The following is a 10068-nucleotide window of genomic DNA, read 5'->3' as shown; positions in this document are numbered from 1 at the left end:
GTGATCAACCTAACGTTAATTAAGTTTAAAGTACAAGTAGCATGTGACCTGGAGACTTCATTTTGACTGTCTGTTCTAGAGTAGGACATGTAATACTCTTTATTTTTATTTTTTATTATTTTTATTTTCTTGTGGTAGAGGATGTGTAGGCTCACCAGAGAGAGACAAAGAGAGAGGAGAGCACAAACCACCCCCCCACCATGGGGAATGGCCATGTTACCATCCCTTTTATTCCACTTCTCCCTCCTTTTGGGATATTAGGCATGCACACACATGCACCTGGCATATTTCTCAAACTCCAGATCCAGGTTCCAAACTATGCAGTCAGCCTTGTGGGATCCAGCTACCTTCAATGGGGCGTGAAATCTGCCCCTTGGGATAGTCTTAAATGAACAAGTAACTAAATACAAGGGTGTTCACTGCAGGCTTAGCTTTGATAGACAAACAAAAGAGAAACTTTAACTGTTATCAAAATGGGAATAGCTGAACAATTTTTGGCATATCCATGCTATAGAAAACATTGCAGCAGTTAAACGGAATGAGATTATAGAATAGATAGCCAAAGTAAAATTGCTGGTTCATATAGTACTTTTATTTTAAATGTGATTAGATTATTTCAAGGGCTCACAAAGTAGAGCCAATTTATATCCTTATCAGTAGAATACTTATATTACCTATGCTATCTATTCCTAAACCATTCTGTTCTATATTTTGTCAGAAGGACAACACAATTCACAGCATGACAGACAGTGATGCCTCTTATGTAAAATGTAAAAAGAAAACACTAAATTATATCATATGGCATAAATAGTCATCAGAAAAGTCATGACACATTTTTCTATGCAAATAATGGATAAAAAGAATTTTGAAAGGATACATGCCAAATTATTGTTTGTGGATAACCCAGAAGAGAGACAAAGACTAAAGGTGCTAGTCAGATGAATTTAGTCTACTTTCATAACTTTAGATTAATATTGTTTTGTTTTTAACTAAGAGAAAAACTATTTCTTCATTTCCTATAAAATTAAAATTAATAGTCTCTAAAAGAATCTTTCTTGGGATTTTTAGCATACTTGAATAATATTTATGCAAACTAAAAATTGAAGCCAAGAATTTGTTGTCAGAGCAGGTAAAATATTGTACCGAAACCTTTAAAATGTTTTATCTTAAACTAATTCCTGGTGGTTCTGCCATATGGTGCACTTGAGTGCAGATGAAGCACGTTTTGACTGAAGATAAAGCCAAACAGAGAAAAGTGCAGCATGTCCCAGAGTTGATACTCAGGAAAACAACTTAGAGTACTTTTCTGGTAGGAACAGAACAGAGCACAGCTGGATTATAAAACCAATCTGCAGGGTGTGGAATGGGGGGGGGGGTGAAGAGAAGAGGATAGAGAAAGATAGCAAGAGAACAAATAGAGAGGCATGACATTAGTGGGACACAGATACGGCTTATTACCTATTGATGACGACGTGTATAATAGTATTCTCAACTGGATTGGTCTGAGAAGTATTTTATGATGGGTAAAGTCTTTTTACAAGGAAAATGAGAAATAGTGATTGTTTAAAAAAATAATTGGAACAATAATAATGATTGGGAAAAACAATGAAAAGATATTGAATGATAAAATGGGGATTTTAATGTCTCTTTTTATTGACTGACATGCATGGCATTCCCTTTTGAAAAAGCACTGTAATACACTATCAAGTTATAAGCAATTCAATGTAATACAAACAAGATTATGATGATAATAAATAAATAAACTAACAAACAAACAAACAAAATCTGCAGAAAGTATTTAACACCTTTTTTGGATAAACACCTGAGACTCAAGCATAAAAAGGCCCTGAGACAGTACAGTAGCTTAAGAGAATACTTACAAGTGGTGGGTGACAGCAGAGTTCATTGACAAATTATTTCTTTATCAATCTATTCCTTATATTTAATTTAACTCTAACAAATGTAAGGATCCACAGGAAGTGTGCAAGGCATTTTGACATTTGTTTCTTAAATCTCTGGATGTGTTATCCTCCCATTAGGTAGGACGGTCTATCTATGTCTGTTAGATCTGTTTGGTCTAATGTGCAGTTTAAGACCATAGTTTCATTGCTTTATTTTTATTCATAGCACTTACTATAATTTAATATTATATTTCTTAAATGTCTTTGTCTTTGCAATTTTGTGCCCCAAAGGAAGAGGATATTTTTCTCTTTATTTTTCTTCTCTATAGCTTGGAACAGGGATTGTAGACTTTCAGAGAATAAATGAATGAATGAATGAAGAGCTGAAACCAAAGGGTAATCCAAGGTCACAAATATTGTGACAACTATAAGTAGAATTCTATCTTCAATTTTATAAACTCAAACCCAGTGTTCATCCTACTACACCAAAGATGTCCAGTATTTTTTTGTGTAAATCTTGAAAAACTTCTTTTGAGAAAAGAAAGAGATGGTTTGTTTGGAGCATGGAAGAACCCTATAATAAGTAGTAGTACTGAGAGTTGAAATCACAGTTTATATGTTTTCAAAGTATGGTTCCATTTGTATTACTATGTCCTAAATGTTTATTAAAGAGGTGTGTGAGTTATAAGTATTTTTGCATTCAAATAATTATAGCACATATTATTTTGGAACTAGAGTAATGGGAACAATATCTTCTGATGTGGAGGTAAACTAAAACTGTTATAAGAAAGTGACACTCCTATGGGACCAATAGATGGTGTAACGGTTATGCGGCTGGACTCCCACATAGTTGACCATGGTTCAAATCCTGGAACCAGTGGCTTATAACTCATGCCAGGTGTATGTGTGTGCATGCCCAAAATCCCAAGAGGAGAATGAAGGAGAAGGGATTGTGGTGTGGCCATCTCCACCTGGGAGATGATTTCTTGCTTTCTCTCTCTCTCTCTCTCTCTCTCTCTCTCTCTGTCTCTCCAGTGAGTGCACTCACCCTATAGCAAAAATCTCCCTTAAAAAAAAAAAAGTGACACTCCTAGAAAATTTCACCTGTCACCTGGTACCAACTGGTTTTTAGACTTAGTCCATAGGAAGGGATCTTACCTTGAAACTCTAATCATAAATACACCAGATTTTCACTGGTATGGGAATAATTCATTAGCCTTTGGATGTATAACTTATCTGCAGATAATTCAGTTTCTTAATACCTGGCATTTTACAATGAAAACATGTAGTAGATCTCAAATATTTGGTGCCTTGCCACATGAAAGCAAAAGTAGAAGGATTTATAAACAACATTTAGCCAAACAACTCGGTTCCTAAAAACCACTGTTCACTCCTGCGTGTAGACTCCTGGACTTACTGTACCTTTTATGACTATCATAATATACTATACATAAATCCAACTATGCTTGTCCCAAGGGTGATCTCTATCCCTTTATGGATTATTTTACTATGATAGATTTATTCCCATTTTTGGGAAATATGCAATTACTCCGTTTCCAAATATTTAGGTCAGTGAATTCATTTCTGGAGTTCAGAAGTCTGGAGATTTTAAAGTTTGGCAGATAAGAGATGATACCTATTGAGACTGTAGGTTAAATACAATAGAGTTTTACATAATTGATTCCAATGGAATTAAAACATAAGCTAATACATAAAGACTTATTTAAACATTCTGTATTACCATTTAAAGAGAGCAATTTGTATTAGAGTTGAGAGGCAGGGCCCTTATAATTCACTGATATATGACTAAGTCAAATCGATATCTGACCTCTGAATAATATATCTTATTATATCTTCTTTTGAGAGGGCATGAAGACAGAAGGATATAAATTGAGTTTGCTGGCATATTTTAATAAAATACACTGGCAGTTAAATAATTTGTAAGGAAAAAATCCAAAATTCATACTGGGAAAATCAATTTTTCTTCTATAGGAAGAGCAAATAAATAAATAAATAAATAAATAAATGGACAGAATCCAAGTTACAAAAGCTCTTGAGTTCCTTAAATGATTCTACTTCAATTGAAAAAGTTATTCTTTTTGTTTTTAAAGAGAGATTTTTGCTACAGGATGCATGCACTCACTAGAGAAACAGAAATACAGGAAGCAAGAAATAACTCTCAGGGATTATGGCCATGCCACAATCCCTTCTTCTCCATTTTCCTCTTGGGATCTTGGACATGCATGCACATGTGCCTGGGGTGAGTTTTAAGCCACTGGGTCCAGAACTCAAACCATGGCAACTACTTAGGAGTTCAGCAACATTACCATTACATCATCTGTTGGTCCCTCAGTTGAGAGTTGTGTATGTACAAGAAAGACAAGGCATTGAGCTTTACATGCATAATATTTCATTCAGATGTATGTATCTTTACATTTCAAAATGAAGCAGATTTGATAATTATGACAAAATAGATACATTTTATTGAAAAGCTACTCAATGTCAGATACTCATGAAATTGAGACTTAGAGCTTTAATTTACTTAGCTAGTAAGTCGGTTCCATAGTACACCAAAATGACTCTATAGTACAGAACAGCTAATATTTTTTGAATACTAGCTAAGCATAACATACTCTATCAAGACCTTAATCCTTAGAATGACTCCATGAGGTAGATTCTATTTTTCTTTTTCTTTTTTGGAGAGGTCTTTGCTATAGGGTGCATGCGCTCACCAGAAAGACAGAGAGAGACAGAGAGACAGAAAGCAAGAAATTATCCCCCCAGGGGGATGGCCACACCACAATCCCTTCTCCTCCATTCTCCTCTTGGGATCTTGGGCACACACACACATGTGCCCGGTGTGAGTTTAAGCCACCGGGTCCAGGACTCGAACCGTGGTCAACTACATGGGAGTCCAGAGACATAGCCATTACGCTAACTGCTGGTCCCAGAGGTAGATTCTACTAATAGTATATCCTTGATTTATATATGGATAGATCATGGTTTAAAACAGTCCACTGACTGTGCCAAAGGTTGCACAGTTAGCCCATGGTGGAGTTCAAATAGGAACTCAGTTCTGTCAGCAAGAATACCACTGCTCTTAGAATCCTGTCATGTAGAGAAACTGCATTTCCTTCCATTAACCAGAACAGCTGCAAAGATTAATTGATGGGAAGTATGGATGGGTGTGATGAGACTTTTGAACAGGCCTTACAATCCTATGAGCTCTTTCTGCAACACTTTTTGGGTTTTATCTCCCATACTGTCCAGGTTGGGAGTTTTGGATGATCCTCCCTGCAAATTATAATTTCTTTTGCCAAAAATCTGGATCACACAGGAACAAACAACAAAATTATTAATGCCAGTAAATAGAAGCGATGCATTTATCCATTTTCTGGTTAATCCCTCCTGACTTGGCCACTGGAAGCTTACTGATTCATTCTCATTGTGCTTTTTTTTTTTTCTGTAGTTGCTTAAAAATGTTTTTTCTGTGACTTATTGTCACCTAATTCATGTAGCCAGTGTTGTGGGAATGCTAATGCTAATATCCTATGATGAAATTCTTGCCTTTTATTCATCTCTGAGGGTCGTTAATTTGTTTCTCTTGTACAAAGGTTGGTGTCTGTGATGCTTTATTGTTTGGCTTACTGTCTCGAGCATTCTCTTTCCTTGCATGACAGCACGTTTGTATGTTCTCACATAAGGAGGAAAGAATTGGTTTTAGTGGTTTCTTTCCTCAGTCTTTTATATTTGTCTGAACTATGTGCTTTTATTAAAGTCATGATACAGAATGCCAATTGTGAATCCAATACTTTTTCTCTCTTTTCTTATTAACAGATTGCCCACTTTGAACTGATCATATGACCTCCCCAGAATAAAATGACAATTTCCAGGTAGCTTTGGGCAATTGTACCTATCCACCTTAGATATGTAGGGAAGATTTGTGGTAGAAGACTTCCAGAAGATCTTTTAAGCGGATGTTAGAAGCTCTGATTTTGCCTTCTTCTAGTCTTTTTTCCTGCTCTCTAAAATGTGGATGAGACAGAACTCCAATATTTATCCCAGATCATGCAGTTACCTTGAATTTGGAAACAGTACACCAGAAGTGACAGGGCAAAAAGATACGGGAATCTTGGTATATGGAGACTTTATGGAGCTTTCATACTTACTTTGGACTTTCTAACTCTGCATATTTCTTACTGTCTTTTCTTTAAAAACAAACAGACAAACAAACAAAAACAAAACTTATTTCTTCCATGAGCGAGAGAAACAGTGAAAGAGAAACAGAGAACACCCCCAACAGAGTTTTGATGCCACAATCCATTCCCAGTCTTTGGCCAGTGCTGGATCAGGGACAAATGAGTGCCTGGCATACTCAGGGAGGTCTCTGGACCTGAACTGGGAACCTTCCAAAGTGAAATTGCCTTGAGAGCATCACACTTTACTACTGTGCCACCAGTTGACTTCCTGGTCTTCTCTTACATGGAAATAAACACAAGTATTTGAACCACTATTACTTTGGTGCTACTGTTATTCCTAAGTGATTTACATTTATTTTAAATAAAAAAATTATAATTTGGGGATAAGGAGCTAAGTATAGTACACTGTCCTGGATTTTATATAAATAATTAGCTGTGCAATATCTAATAAAATCTCTACTTCATAATTGCAGACAATATGCCTCAAAAGGTATTTCACTATTTACTTAGTTTGCACATCTAGTAAAAGTCAGAGCCAGAATTTTAACTTAAATCTGTATAATTAGATTCTGCATTGCACTTACCAGAGAGGGAAAGTGAGAAATAACCCCTGAGGGGATATGGCCACACATAAATTCCTTCTCCTTCATTCTTCTCCTGGTATTTTGGGTACTCACATACATATGACCAACTGGCATGAGTTTTAAACCACTGGGTCCAGGACTCAAACCATGGTCAGCCACGTGGGAATTCAGCACCTTAACCAGTGTAGCACCTACTGGCTCATACAGCCAGCTCTTTTATAACATTTACTATAATTGCTACCTGTGGTAGTCTGTTCAAGGCTCTGCAAACTCTACAAATTGGTTCAAATACTAACTCTGACTTTTCTGACCTTGGGTCATTAACTTATTAGGCCTCAGTTTTAACCTCTGTAGCACAGAACTATTAAGAATGCTTACTTCATAGGATTTTGGGAGAGATTCAATACACTAATTTATGAGAAACACTTGTCAGAGTAGTTTTTGCATACATTGTTCTCGATATTTTTATAGTGTAACATTATTATACCTGTATTTATTGTATTCAATTTAATAACTTATATGCCTGGGGCCTGCGGTTTAATGATTAAGAAAACTGGGTCCTACACGCCCAGTCATGGTTTGAATTTTGGCCCTGATGATTTAAAAACACACTGGGCACGTGTGTGTGTGTGTGTGTGTGTGTGTGTGCCCGAAATCCTGACAGAATGGAGAAATGGACGAGAAGAGATTGCAATGTAACCATACTCCATTGGGGGATGCTTTCTCCCTCTATCTCACTGGCAAGCACACATGCCCTCTGACAGTAAAAAAAAAAAAAAAAAAAAAAAAAAAATTAAACAAATTAAATTAAATTAAAAACCTGTATCCCTGTATTAATGAATTCTAAGAGCTCTGGTGGCAGGATATATACTTTTGTCATCTGTGTGTTTTCTGTAGATTTTGCACAACAATTAACAGTTGGTAAATTCTCTACAAATCTTAATTGAATTTAACTTACTTGCAAAGCCATCTGGTTGGACATTCTCTACTCGATGGTTTGTTTAAACTTTATTTTGATGTTTATTTAGGTTTATCTTATGGTCATTGTCACAATCCATGTAAATAGTTAAGTCTACATATGGAGTTTGCCTGAGTGAAACAGAGGCCAATTATCAGTCATTTTCTAGACCATAAGTCATTAATGAATGGGATTTAGCCATAAAAATATTAATTTGCAGAACAGTTCTAGATGTAAAAACTGGCTCATGGCTAATATTCATCATTTTGAAAATTTATTTAATTCTTACTGTTGACTCAAAGAAAATAAAGAAAAACTTTGTGTTATTTTTATTTACCTATAAAATACAAGAACTTTTTGTTTATTTTTCCATGAGAAAGAGTTTTAAAGTTAACAAACTGATCCATTATATTCAGGGTTCAACAGTTGATGCCAAAAATATGAGAAAACTAGTACTGCCTTCAAAAGCCTGCTCTATAGTGTATCTATCATCAAACATAAATAACTCAACAACATTTGCATAAATATTTATTTTTCTTTGAGATATAGTTCAATGAAACAATCCTGGTACAGAATGTGAAATGCCATTAAAAAAAAAAAAACAACAACAACAACTTAGAAGTCCATGCAGGTCAATGTCCCCTTGGGATCTTGCATTTAAGGGCAGTATCCTCCAAAGTTATTTTCTGCAATTTGTTAAAGTAACATGTGAACTTTGGAGGAGGTGACATCTTCTAATAAAAGAAATCTCAAGGCAGAGAGCATGAACTTCAATACAAACTAATTAAAGCATAATTAAATATATTTGGTCCAAAATGATTATTTTGTGTAATTAAACAAAAAACTTTATTTCACTCTTTACAATCAAGAGAGGATTTGGTTAACACTATCTGATAGTAAACAGGATTTTACCCAATGATCCATTTTGTATATAGCCAGAAGCAAAATAGGGGATTCTCTATGGTGTCCTACAGGAAATGGTAGACCAGTTTACAAAATATTGTTCTTGTATATTCCTAAATTAAAGTGTTGGTTATCGAGGCTTTTTAGAAATAACTTATAATTCTGTGATTGGGAGAGTATTTTAAAAATTGTAATGATGCCCTTCCGTTTCAGACGCGCTGCCTGCGGAGCCAGTGTATGTGGGTCAATAGCATGTCTGCTCTGCTGCCCGCCGTGGTGCCCACTGCCAGGAAGGCCACCGCTGCAATGATTTTCCTTCATGGACTGGGCAATACGGGGCACGGATGGGCAGAAGCCTTTGCAGGTATCAGAAGTTCACATATCAAATATATCTGCCCTCATGCGCCTGTAATGCCTGCTGCGTTAAATATGAACATGGCTATGCCTTCTTGGTTTGACATTATTGGGCTTTCCCCAGATGCACAGGAGGATGAGCCTGGAATTAAACAGGCAGCAGAGAATGTAAAAAGCTTAGATAGATCAAGAAGTGAATGCGAACCAGCAGTTAGCCTAATGGCTATGTCGCTGGATTCCCACATAGTCGACCGTGGTTCACATCCCGGATCCAGTGGCTGAAAATCACGCCGGGTGCGTGTGCGTGAGTGCCCAAGATCCCGAGAGGAGAATGGAGGAGAAGGGATTGCAGCGTAGCCATCCCCCCTGGGGGGTGATTTCTCACTTTCTGTCTCTGTGGCTTATGGCTCTCTCTGTCTGGCGAGCTCAAAACCTCTGCAAAAAAAAAAAAAAAAAAAAAAAAAAAAAAAAAAAAAGTGAAGAATGGGATTCCTTCTAACAGAATTATTTTGGGAGGATTTTCTCAGGGTGGAGCTCTGTCGCTGTGCACAGTGTTCACCACACAGCAGAACCTGGCGGGCGTCACCGCACTCAGTTGCTGGCTTCCCCTTTGGGCCTCGTTTCCACACGGTCCTATCAGTGGCGTTAATAGAGATATTTCTATTCTCCAGTGCCATGAGGATTGTGACCCTTTAGTCTCCTTAATGTTTAGTTCTCCTTAATGTTTTGGTTGAAAAATTTAAAACATTGATAAATCCCGCCAATGTAACCTTTAAAACCTACGAGGGCATGATGCACAGCTCATGTCAGCAGGTGAGTGTCTGGAGCAGCCATTGGAACCACAGGGAAATGATGGATGTCAAGCAGTTTATTGATAAACTTCTACCTCCAATTGATTGACGTCACTAAGAGGCCTTGTGTAGACGTACACCAGCATCATTGTAGTAGAGTATAAATCTTTTCCCATGCTCAATTTGAAAATTCTGATGTTTGCAGTGTTAAAAGTGTTTTGCAAATACATGCCAGTGGCACAGAGTAAATAATGTCTCATGGGAAGTTTATGCTAGTTTAAGTATCTATACATGTATTTTTAAATTTGCTTCAGGTCTTTTTATATCTTCCATGCTTCTTTTTAACATATTTATATGTTCCTTTACCTTCTTGACCAT

The 10068-nt window shown here is 36.5% G+C and overlaps 1 pseudogene; it reads left to right on the top strand.

The window, feature by feature from the left end:
* Positions 1-8889: 8889 nt before the first annotated feature.
* Positions 8890-9799, top strand: LOC102468508 (acyl-protein thioesterase 1-like; annotated as a pseudogene).
* Positions 9800-10068: the final 269 nt, after the last annotated feature.

The sequence above is a fragment of the Tupaia chinensis genome, unplaced genomic scaffold (genome assembly GCF_000334495.1).
Source record: "Tupaia chinensis unplaced genomic scaffold, TupChi_1.0 Scaffold000013_1, whole genome shotgun sequence".
Classification (NCBI taxonomy): domain Eukaryota; kingdom Metazoa; phylum Chordata; class Mammalia; order Scandentia; family Tupaiidae; genus Tupaia; species Tupaia belangeri.
This window is presented reverse-complemented; position numbering and strand designations above follow the sequence as displayed.